Source organism: Achroia grisella, unplaced genomic scaffold (assembly GCF_030625045.1).
Source record: "Achroia grisella isolate CSIRO2021 unplaced genomic scaffold, CSIRO_AGI_Agris_v1 utg308, whole genome shotgun sequence".
NCBI classification, from domain to species: domain Eukaryota; kingdom Metazoa; phylum Arthropoda; class Insecta; order Lepidoptera; family Pyralidae; genus Achroia; species Achroia grisella.
In genome coordinates, this window is record NW_026712791.1 from 1825931 (window position 1) to 1838340 (window position 12410).

Genomic DNA, 12410 nt, shown 5'->3' on the forward strand with positions numbered 1-12410 from the left:
TCATGATAATTATCGTGCTACGATGGAAATTTCCTCTTGTTTTTTCGACACACCACCTATGACGAGTAGTGGTAGGGAAATTGTAGTCTATGTAAAAATAATACTATTATGTATTGTAAACGTAATACAGGTATGCAACCAGAACTATCACATGGTACATATAAGTAATCGCAAATAGACAGAATTTGTTTTAGTTACATAATCCAATCGCAAAACATAACAAGTAATACAAATAGATATCACGCTGTCCCAAATATAATATTATTTAGAACCCAAAAGCAACATGTGAAAATATAATCATGATCACTCCCTTTGCGCCGACCCCATTACCCACTAAAATATATGGCAGTATATTTTGCTTTTCTATTTCTATCTATCCCGTAATTTGTGTTCAGTGTTCAGGCCAGTAGCTAGGAATGAAGAGGGAGAAATGAAATGAACAGCCTCGGTGGTCTAGTAGTTTTGCATACCGCTTTACTTCCGATGGTCGCAGGTTCGATTCCACGCACGGTATAAATTTTTATATTCACGAATAATCAGTTTTATATCGATCTGAGTGTTTTATATGTATAATATATATGTATTTACAAAAAAATCAACTTAGATTTTTTTTTGTAAACTACTACTACTACTATGGTACTAGACAACTGATATAATTACTTAATTATATCAGTTGTTTAGTACCCATAACACAACATCTACTTACTGTGGGACTGTGTTAATTGTGCAAGGGTTATTAGCTCATATATTGAAAAAAAAAATACTAACAAGTATAAAAATATAAGTAAATCAATTTCATATCACCTTGCTAGTATAGTGTTACATTTATTTTGATATGCTTATACGTTTCACCTTCACATTTTCCTTATCAGACATGGGAATATGGGCCACACATAAAAGCATCATACTATCCCACAAATCATAATAAAGGTATGAATACGGAATACCATTATCGGAATAGATATCAGATTTTTCCCCGATCGCTCTACTCGTTATTTCTCCAATAAGTTTCACCTACGTTTTCGTGGCAGCGTATTTGATAAACAAGAGGAAGTTTAGTAGTTGGCTGGAGCCTTCATTTGTTGTGTGGCGAGCGTACCGCGCAAGCATTCGACGTACGTGTCCTGAAAACCCGAACTGACTCGTTGGTCCGGAACAGAGGCAAAAAGGCTATATAATTAAACCTCATTAATCCCTATTTATGGCGTCGGGTAATCCTTGCGGATAGTTCCCGTCGAATTTATTTTCATTATAGCAAAGAGAGCGTGACATGAATGATGGCAGTTTCAGTCATAAATGATTGTTTCCTACAGTCGGTAACGAACTACAAATCATAACATAATATAATAGCATTGAATTTTCATAAAACATTTGAACCATGATTCTCGAATGGTCTTTTATTTTGATTAAACATTCCAGCACTTAAATAATTTGTTCGTGCTTTTGAATTAACACCTACGAAATTATAATGTATGTCGCAGTAATTACAACCCACGAATGTTAAAATAACCGCATAATTTTAAATTGCAATACTGGACATAAAAAAAAGCTTAATGATTTAATTTATTAAGTCGGGTACGATCAAAACAATTTTGAACATATTAATCGACAAATAATTTCGCATATATTTAAATTGAATTCTTTTAATAGATATTTAAATTTCGAACAATTCTTTCTAAATTGATTGAGCGTTCATTTAAATATACTACAGTATATATAGTTGTACTGCTCGTTCCGTACTCTAAGTTCTTTAATTTGACCACAGAACCCCCAAGACCGTCTGTCGCCCATACAAAGGCGAATAAATTATTCTGTAGGAAAAAACTCTATCCGTTGGGACAAGAGTGAAGCACGGATTTCCTACGATTATGTTCGAACTAAAAGTTATTTTGTGGACCGCAAGTCTCAATTCGGTGCCCCAATTTCGCTGTGAATAAAGGAGGTTAACAGTAAAAATAAATGGTAAACATGCAGAGAAAGGGGTTGCGTTAGCATTCTCTTCAATTTGTCCCCCGCCAGCGTTCGTATTGTATCATGTTAGTTATTGTTCCTGTTTCAACATTTTTAAATATGTACATTCATTTTATTCATTAGTTTCTTAACCACATTACATTTACAGAAAAATAGTGAGAACCAATAATTTATTTGTTTACACTTTGATATCCAGCTAATCTATAGGGAATTACTGTGGATATATTTTTTTTTATATACCGATATAATGTAACTAACAGAATAAGTTATCTTGTGAAATATAGTTAATATATGTAAATAAATGACATCTGTATTTTATTTATATAGTAGTCTATAGGTTTAATATTTTAATAAATATAATATTGTATAATTATATTTATTGAAATAATAAACCTATAGACAATTAGTCATAATATTATTATATTCTAGAAAAAATAACATTTATTTAAATTATCACAGGACATTCATCATAGGATTTATTTTTATGGGCTCTTCGATTAAATAGTTGGAATTATATAAATTCACTTTCTATATATTACGCTTACTAGTAATTTGGAGGCAACAACAACTTGAAGTTCAAAGATAGAATTAATTCTAGAAGCTTGTGAGCATAATATAATAACATGCTAAATGGTAGTAATCATCTACCACCTGGCATAGATTTACACTCAGCATATTAATATTTTGGCACTTAATTAATTTCTCAATTTTTTATAGACATCATCAATAATTTCAATAAAACATATTTGCGTGTGTCGTCTAATAAACTTCAATCTGTTAAGATTAAAGTAGGTACATTAAGTATATATAGATAGATTTTATTATAATTAAAAGAAAAAAACTGTACCTTCCTGTATATAAAATATATGCTTGCTTCACTGAAATCTTATTTATTACTTTTCATTTACCTGTAACAAATAAAGAAACATATTAATACAAAAATAGATCATAAAGCAATCACATGAAAACATATTTTTGTTTTTGTTGTTGTATTACTGTCCATACTACTATAATATATCTTATCTTATTAATATAATAAACGCGATAGTTTGTGAGTATGGATAGATGTTTGTTACTATTTCACGCAACGAATTTTGATGAAACTTAATATAGATAATACACCAGAATAACATACAGGCTATAAATTTCAGACGGATGAAACCGCGGACACAGCTCTGCAAATTTACTCTGTGTCCAGTTTTCTAACACAATCTGTTTTACTAGTAATAGTAAGAGTCCGAAATAAAAATCTTCAGCAATTATTTAACACTTTCTTTGTACATTAAAAATATCCATAATAAGGTGGGTGGACCATAGAGGTCCTTATTGTGTTCCATTATCCCTCCTTATTTTTTATTATTTGGCCTATCTACATTAAGCATTTAAGTACTTTGAACTATGTCTATAAGTTTTAAAACAATGTACATGCTCGTAAAACTTGGACATGTTTCTTAAAAAATCTGTTCTCAGTCGAGCTACTGTAACAAAACGGAAATTTCTGAATTGATTAGGATCTATGTTCTGCTTTTGACATATCAAAAAATACATCATAGTGTAGAGTATTGTATTAAGGGCATGAATAAAAATAGCAACTGTCTAGATCTCAAACTAAAATACTCTATGTATTCTATAACCAAACCAGTATTCTAGTAGAGAACCAGGCAATTGCTATTTTTAGAACATTAAAAATAAAACTCACTATTTGAAGCAGATAACCTTTTTAAGTCATGTAGCCGATACATAAAAGCTATAAGTTTACCCTCATGAAGATTCCATCCTTTTGTGTAAATAATATAGGATCTTCAAATTCTTGTCGGACAAAGAAAATGTTACACGAGTGAACAATGATAATAAATTTTATCCTTTTAAACAATACGCGAAAAGTTAGTTAACAAAAGAGAAATCATTAAAGTAGGTTGAGTGGTCTCATGAAAATAAATGAGCATTCATTGTTCATGTTTACGATTCCTCAAAATTTTAACGGTAGGTAAATGAAGGTAATAGAAAACTTTCCAGAATCAAAGCTATAAAATCGGTATGTACTTAATTAGCAACAATGTATTAAATTCCAATTTATTCTAGAAATACTGTACATAGAAACACAGATTTAGGTACCTAACCTATCTCAAAATACAGTGTTATCTATATATGTCTAACGTTATTTCAAAACTATTCATTAAATAATAAAAGATAGTACCTTTTAGACAGATAATATAACAGCGTTATCTCACGCTTCATCACAACATACTTTCATTAAATTCGCATACTTAAGCAAATAAATAAGGAGTCAATCGTAATTCTCACGAACATATATTTATATATATCAAAAAGGTAAACAAAACATGTACATCCTAGGAATACTAGTACAATATGGACAAAGCCGCAAAGCTACGAATAATTAAATAATAAAACTGGCAGATTTGGGAACGCGCACTGTAGAATAAATGAAACATTTATCAATGTCGGCCTGTACACCGTTGGCCCTCATACGGTGACGTCACCACCACACGGGAACAATAAAGCCCGTTTACATGTATACACACACGATGCATAACGAATGAATAGAGGTTGTCTTCGGCTGGAATGGAATGTCCGTTCGTTGGCTCTCATAACTTATCTGTGGGAGCACTAGGGTCGGTAATTATATGGACATGCAATATACCGTTCTTTGTTACGTTGTTTTATTGCAGAAACATTAATGATACCAAATATTCAGTTGAAATATATGTTATAAATATATACATCATTTTTGTTTATGTTACAGATTTACTTATGGTATATGTATTTATGAAGATTAAATGTAGACAGACCAACACCTGTCAGGCATCTCATGAATAAGGCGTTTCAACTTTTCATCATAGAGAAATATACGAACAAAGTATAATGGAATATATTTATTAAATGTTTCTAAGTTCGTATTTTCACTAAGCTATATGAACTTGTCCGAACTTTATATAAATCAACATTTTAAATATTGTATTGTTGAAAAAACCAAATTACATAGAAAGTTTACATAATCTAAGTCATAAATATGACGGTTGAAACTTGAGAAAGACAATGGGTTTCTTACTACAAATTCCACTCTATACACATGTAAATAATAATACGATCTATTATTATCATTTGATAAAGTAAATCAAATGAATGAACACAACCATTTCAGTTAGATAACGTAATCTTCTTGTGCCGTCAAAGCAAAGGGATATTTTACGTGGACCTACTTCGGTCCCTTTACGAGCTTAGGTTACGACGTCACGTAATTTCTAACACTCACCATTCATACTAATAAATACGATGTAAAAAAAAAACACTTACCGCCTGGGAAGCCTGTGAATAAAATTTTATATTTACACATGTTTAAAACATACAGAGGCGGGTTACCTTTTTCTGAAAACCTATAGTATTTAGGTATGAGTTGAATGAACCAAACTTCAAAGCTTCACTTAACTTCAAATTCAATACCAGCCACAAATTGTTCTCTTAAGGCATACTTCCTTATCCTTTATTTATCAATAATATTATAAATGTGAAAGTATGATATTTATGAATTTGTGTATTAAATTTTGGTGTTTTGGCTCAATTTATATCTTATATACATATAACATTTTCGTATCACAATGTTAGTTACCATACTCCTCTCAAACGGCTTGATCGATTTTTATGAAATTTTATATGCATATATAGTAGATCTGAAAACTATTATCTATTTTTCATACCCCTAAGTGGCAAGCGACATCCACCCATAGATATATTTTTTTATTTTTTCGACATAATATTTTATTTTCATTTTATTATTATTTAGGATTGAAAAATACATACAACCCTAAATTTTCACCCTTCATCAATCCTTATTTTTTAAAAGCGGTTGAATTTATATGGCAAAACAACGTTTGCCGGGACAGCTAGTATTATATAGTATTATACACGTATTACGTAGTTGAGATGCCAACAAACGTGAACACACGCTACTATTTACTCATGTCGTTCTGTAAAATCGCTGAGTATATCAGGAGTAAAAACTAGTATTAGTAGGTATTGTTCTGGAGTAATCACAGCGGATTTTCGGGAATAATGAAATTAAAGACGCAGAGTAACTTGTACGACTTCTAGATTTTTAACTTAATAAAAACTACAAAATTGTATGAGCACAAATCGCAAAAGTGTAGTATTTGCGTAAATAAAATAAGTAGGCGCTTTGACTTCACAACATGCCCCCCGGCATTGAAAGCTACGCTTTCAATCAGACTCCGATGATACTGGTAATGGGCAGATTTTGCTAAAGGCTCGCCGAATAACTCCAGTGGATGTCCGGATATCAGCAACCCGTACTATGCCGTCAAGACCAGGATGAACTCCCACAACTCTTCCCAATTTCCACTTTAATGGCGGAAGATTATCCTCCTTAATTACTACCAACGTATTCAATTTTAAATTATCCTTGCAAGTACGCCACTTAACACGTTGTTGCAATTCTGCAATGTACTCTTTGCTCCATCTAGCCCAAAAATGTTGTCGTAATTGCTCAATGCGTTGGAACCGTGTTAATTTATTTGTGGAATGTCTTTGATAATCTCGGTCTGGCAAAGAAGTCAGAGACCGCCCAATTAAAAAATGGCCTGGGGTTAATGGATTATAGTCCGCAGGATCCGAAGAAAGTGGTGTCAGGGGTCGAGAGTTCAGCACTGCTTCAATTTGTATGAGAGTGGTGTTAAGCTCTTCATAGGTTAATGTACAATTACCCAACACTCTCTGTAAGTGGTATTTTGTCGACTTTACACCCGCTTCCCATAAACCTCCGTAATGAGGAGCATACGCCGGAATAAAATGGAAGTCAATGCCATCACAGGCTGCACTTTCGCCTAAAGAATTACAATTCGTCTTTAGAAATTTTGAAATGTCGTTGTATGCACCCACAAATGAGGTACCATTATCGGAATAAATATTGACAGGTTTACCTCTTCGCGAAATGAATCGACGTAAAGCAAGTATATAATTATTACTAGTTAAATCGCCTACCAACTCTAAATGAATAGCTTTGGTAGTGAAGCAAACAAAAACTGAAATATAAACCTTTACTAGCTTACAACCGCGGCCTTGTCGACTAGCGGACATAATAGGTCCGGCATAATCGACACCGACCGTTTCAAAGGGATAGCCACCAGAAAGTAGGCGCTGCTGTGGTAAATTTCCCATCAGGGGGGTTACAATTTTACCCTTCATGCGTGTACATCTGATACAATTGTGATAACAGGTTTTCGCTAAATTTCGCCCGCCTATAGGCCAATACCTTTCTCTTATAGATGCTAGCAACAATTGAGGACCGGCATGCATTAGCCGTTTATGCTCATAAATAAATAATAATTTTGTAAAAATGTGACTGGACTGTAAAATTATAGGATGTTTTTTATCTTGTGAAAAATTTGAATTATCAATACGACCTCCGACGCGCATTAATTTATTTTCGTCCATAAAGACGTTCAGTTTTAATAGTTGACTGTTTTTTGGCAAATTATCATTATTTAACAGTAACTTGTACTCGGGAAAGGATTCATATTGACTATTTGAAATAATTAAAACTAAGGCGTCGCGTAAGTCTACCTCTTCTAAAAAATTTGATACTACAAATACCTTTTTACAATATTTGATAAATCTTAAAACATAGGCAACTGATCGCAATAGTCTTAAATAATTAGAAAAGCGACTAAATTCAATGAGCCCACAGGAATTGTTATTGTTAATAACAATAGCATTTAGAGATATGTCTGGTTTAATTTCTGGGAGAACTTCAACACACTTCAGTTGCGTAGGCCACTTCGACAAGTCATTCATGAGAAATTGCGGACCAGACCACCATAAGTTTAAACCTTGCAGATTACTAATATCCACACCACGAGATATTAGATCTGCTGAGTTTTCATCAGTTGGTACGTGTCGCCATGTACAATTTTCTGTCCTTTCTAAGACTTCAGCAACACGATTACGTACAAAAGGCTGAAGTCTAGAAGGCAGCATACGTAACCAACCTAAAACTATGGTGGAATCTGTCCAGCAGTAAGCTTGATCTATTCCCGATCTAAGCGACGTGATGACCTTATCATATAGCCGCGCTCCCATCAACGCACCGCACAGTTCCAACCTAGGTATTGTGGTAGGCTTAATAGGAGCTACTCGGCTCTTAGCCATTAACAACCGAACCATAACTTCACCAGAAGTACTGACGCTACGCAAATAAATGCAAGCTCCATATGCACGCTCTGAAGCGTCCGAAAAAACATGCAACTCTGACGACTTACAGGAGTCGCAAATAACAATCCTCGGTACACGAAGATCGTTCAAAAGAGGCAAAGTTTTACGAATGTAATTCCAATGACGATTAATATCATCAGTTAATGGTTCGTCCCAAGCTAATTTTTTAATCCAAAGCTGCTGTAACAATATTTTCATATTAATTATGCATGGAGCCAAAAGTCCCAATGGGTCAAAAATTCGAGCAATCATCGAAAGAATATCACGTTTTGTATTACCATTAGGAACTAGAGAACTTATTGGGAAACAGAGTTCATCAGAATCTGTGTGCCAACTAAGACCTAATAACTTATTTGGCTCATCACTCCCAATATTCAAATCGAATGATGATGCTTGAACGTCCTGAGGATCAATCATCAAAAGAGGATTATTCGATTTCCATTTTCTTAATGGCATACATGCAGAAGCAAGTACATTAGTAACTTGCTTACGTATAGCTTGAACTTCAGCCAAATCGTTACCGCCCGTTAATAGATCATCAACGTAAAAATCATGTTGAATGATCTCGGAAATTTTATCATCCTTGCAGTCGATTCCTAACTGCTTTAGACAGCGTGTAGCCAGAAATGGAGCACTGGATGTTCCATATGTGACCGTGTTCAATATGAATTTTGTAATTGGCTCAGCTACATTACTACGCCACAGTATTTGCTGCAGATGTCTATCAGACGGGTGGACAATTATTTGTCTGTACATTTTTTCAACATCTGCAGACAAAACATATTTATGCTGCCTAAATCGAAGCAATATGGATATCAAATCATCTTGGACGGTGGGACCAATCATTTGGATGTCATTGTAAGAAACACCTGAGGTCGTAGGAGAACTGGCATTAAATACAACACGGAGTTTGGTGCTCGTGCTACTATCTCGCATAACACCGTGATGAGGAATGAAATATTCCTTTTCATCTACCTCAGGCTGTTTATATTCTGACATATGGCCAAGCGATTTATACTCTGTCATGAAGTTGCTATACATATCTCTCAATTCAAGATTGCTCGTCAACCTACGCTCTAAAGAAAATAAACAGTGTTCCGCTCGATGAAACGAATTACCTAAAACAGAAGAATCATGTTTAAGCGGTATACGGACGCAGAAACGACCGTCATCGAGGCGCGTTGTGTTCGCAACAAAATGTTCCTCACACATTCTTTCTTCCGGAAAATAATTTGATTTGGAGCATATCTCTTCCAGCTGCCAGAATCGTGTCAAGTCAGCTCGAATGTCGTCCAAATCATGACTTGCACTAGAATCAATTTTATTAAAATTACATTTTATATCATTTAAATGCATAATTGTGTCATGATGACTAAAGATAGGACCTGAAATTATCCACCCTAATCTGGTTTCGCACAATACAGGCTTTTTCTTACCTAATATTATTCTCCGCGTCCCTACCAAATCCCAAAAGAGATCGGCACCAATCAAGATATCAACATCTGCTGGTACAAAGAACGTAGGATCCGCCAAACTAATGTCAGTAGGGATGTCAATATTAGAAATATTAATTTCGTGACCGGGTACATTACTTGTGATTGATGGCAAAACATAACATTGAAGCTCAGAAGAGAAACTGTTATTCAACGACGTCATGTGCACATGACAAGTTTTGCCTACGCGTAAAGTTGCGTTATTTACACCCATGATTGACTTATCTACCTGACAGGTTTCCAAATTTAATTGTCGACACAATCTCTCAGTCATTAGACTTGATGTACTACCACTGTCTAATATTGCACGTACTATATGTTCGTGATTATTCTTGTCATATAATTTTACCAACGCAGTAGATAATAATACATCACATTGAATTTTATTATAACTAGACATATTTGCTGCTAAAGTTACATTGTCAGAAGCAGCAGTCGTTGAAGACGACGCTAAATGTGTAGTTTCGGATACGACTCTATTTTCATTACGAATATGATGATCATTGGCTGCATGAATCAGAGTGTTGTGTCGACGCTTGCATATTTTGCAACCTGGCCTTTTGCATAGATTAGCAAAATGACCTACACGAAAGCAATTGAAACATACCTTAAAACTGGGTAGTACCTTTAGGCGCGCTTCAACGCTCAACGCAAGAAACTGGGGGCAACCGGTTAGACTATGGTCACCCTTACACTTAGGGCAGATTCGATTATGTGATTCTGCTGTATTGGAATTCTGATGTGGATGACTGCCATGAACTGAAACCATAGATTTTAATTTCATAGTCGATTTATGATTTAAATTGCCCTGATTGACACGTGAAAGCTCTAATGTTTCAATCAAATCTGCACGATTTCGGATAAATTCTAGAAAGGTGTCAAAGGTAATTGAAGTATCTTTATGTGAATGCCCCTTAAATTCCTCCCACTCTCTATAAGTTTTACTATCTAATTTATGGGTAATAATATGGATTAAAAGGGTATCCCAATGTTTGACAGGTTCACCTAATGATTCAAGTGCCCGCAAGTTTTTATTTACCTGATCAATTAACCGCTTTAAATTTGCTGATGACTCCTTTGTTATTGCTTCCACATTGAACAAAGAAGACACATGATTTTGTATCAACAGACGTTTGTTATCAAATCTATCGCACAAAAGTTTCCACGCAACAGCATAATTACTAGATGAAAACTCAACTGATTGAATTACCACGGCAGCAGAACCCTCTAACGATGCACGCAAATAGTGAAATTTATTCACTTCGTCTATTTCATCATTGTTGTGTATAAGGCTAGTAAAGGTGTCTCTAAATTCCAAATAATCATCGTATGAACCACTGAATCGCGGTAGCTGGATGGTCGGAAGACGCACCAGCTTATGATTATTGCTCGCTCGAGTACCTCCATCACTACCCATATTGCTCATAGTCTCAACATTAACATTTTGTAAACCTTGGGCTTTCGCGATTGCCTTGAAATATTGTGATTCAAAGTCGGAGCGCTCTTTAAATTGCTCTTCACTATTATCAACTATACATTCAAGGCGCAACTGTACCTGATCATACTGTTCATACAACGACTCAATTTTACCCATACGTAATTGTAATTCTCTGGCATCCGAGAGACTTAACGGTTCATCAGTTAGTGTATGCAAATAATTAATAAATGCAGTTAAACGGCCTTTAAAACTGCCTCGCTTTTTTATTAACTCCTTTTCTTCGGTCATTATGGGATTCGAGTGTTGTCGACCTGGAATTTATACAATTAAAAAATTAATTCTAATTAATGAAATAAAGATCTACGATCAATAGGTATGAATATAAAATATTAAGCTAACAATATGTTAATTCGATAAAGAAATATATTTATATGTATATTATATAAATCTAGTAAATGTACTGTAAATGTTGTGACATTACATATATTACATATGCACAAGCATAAGTACCGATTCAAATTGACATTAATAGAGAAAATACTAGATTGTTTCTTAACTTGCTGTCGTACATACGGCAAATTATTTGTTTAACATAAATGTACAGATTCCTTAAGTACCTAAATTGTAAAATAATATAGAACCTGACAATAAAATTAAACACCAAACACCAAAGTAACATTTAACACAAAAGAATTAGTTATACCTACTTTACTTACATACAACTGACGTGAATAACTATTGAAATTTGCAATTATAAGGCATATATTTTGATAATTAACTCAAACAATGTAGCATTAGTGCTTACTATACTTAATTAAGTAGATTTGTAGTTAATTTTAGCAAATTATGAAAAAGTACTAATATTATTCACAATGCAGTAGGTAGGAAACCAATGAAGTTAAAATAAAGTGATACAGATAAATAACGTAATTATCGTTTACTAACCTTAATAAAGTTTTTGATTTACTTATAATATTACCTGTAGAGTGTTGGGATAAGTTTATTATATAGTAATTTATACTTAACACCACTATAAATTACACTCGATTCACATCCAATGGTAGGTAGTTCTGCCGGTCAACTTGAATCCAATTAATTTCTCTTTTATTTCTTGTATTTCGATTTAATTCCACAAAATAATAACTGATCCGCATTTAATTCACATCCGGCTTCGATATAGGACCATGTTCTGGAGTAATCACAGCGGATTTTCGGGAATAATGAAATTAAAGACGCAGAGTAACTTGTACGACTTCTAGATT

The 12410-nt window shown here is 33.9% G+C and overlaps 1 protein-coding gene and 1 long non-coding RNA gene across 7 annotated transcripts in view; both read right to left on the bottom strand.

The window, feature by feature from the left end:
- LOC131843472 (very low-density lipoprotein receptor) overlaps positions 1 to 12410 on the bottom strand; it is a 188509-nt gene that overhangs the window by 138220 nt on the left and 37879 nt on the right. The gene's annotated exons all lie outside the window — the stretch shown is intronic.
- On the bottom strand, positions 10331 to 12210 carry LOC131843489 (uncharacterized). Its single transcript, XR_009357555.1, has 3 exons — positions 12094 to 12210; positions 11266 to 11459; positions 10331 to 10469 (listed from the first exon to the last, which is right to left on the bottom strand). It is a non-coding gene; the product is annotated as an uncharacterized LOC131843489 (long non-coding RNA).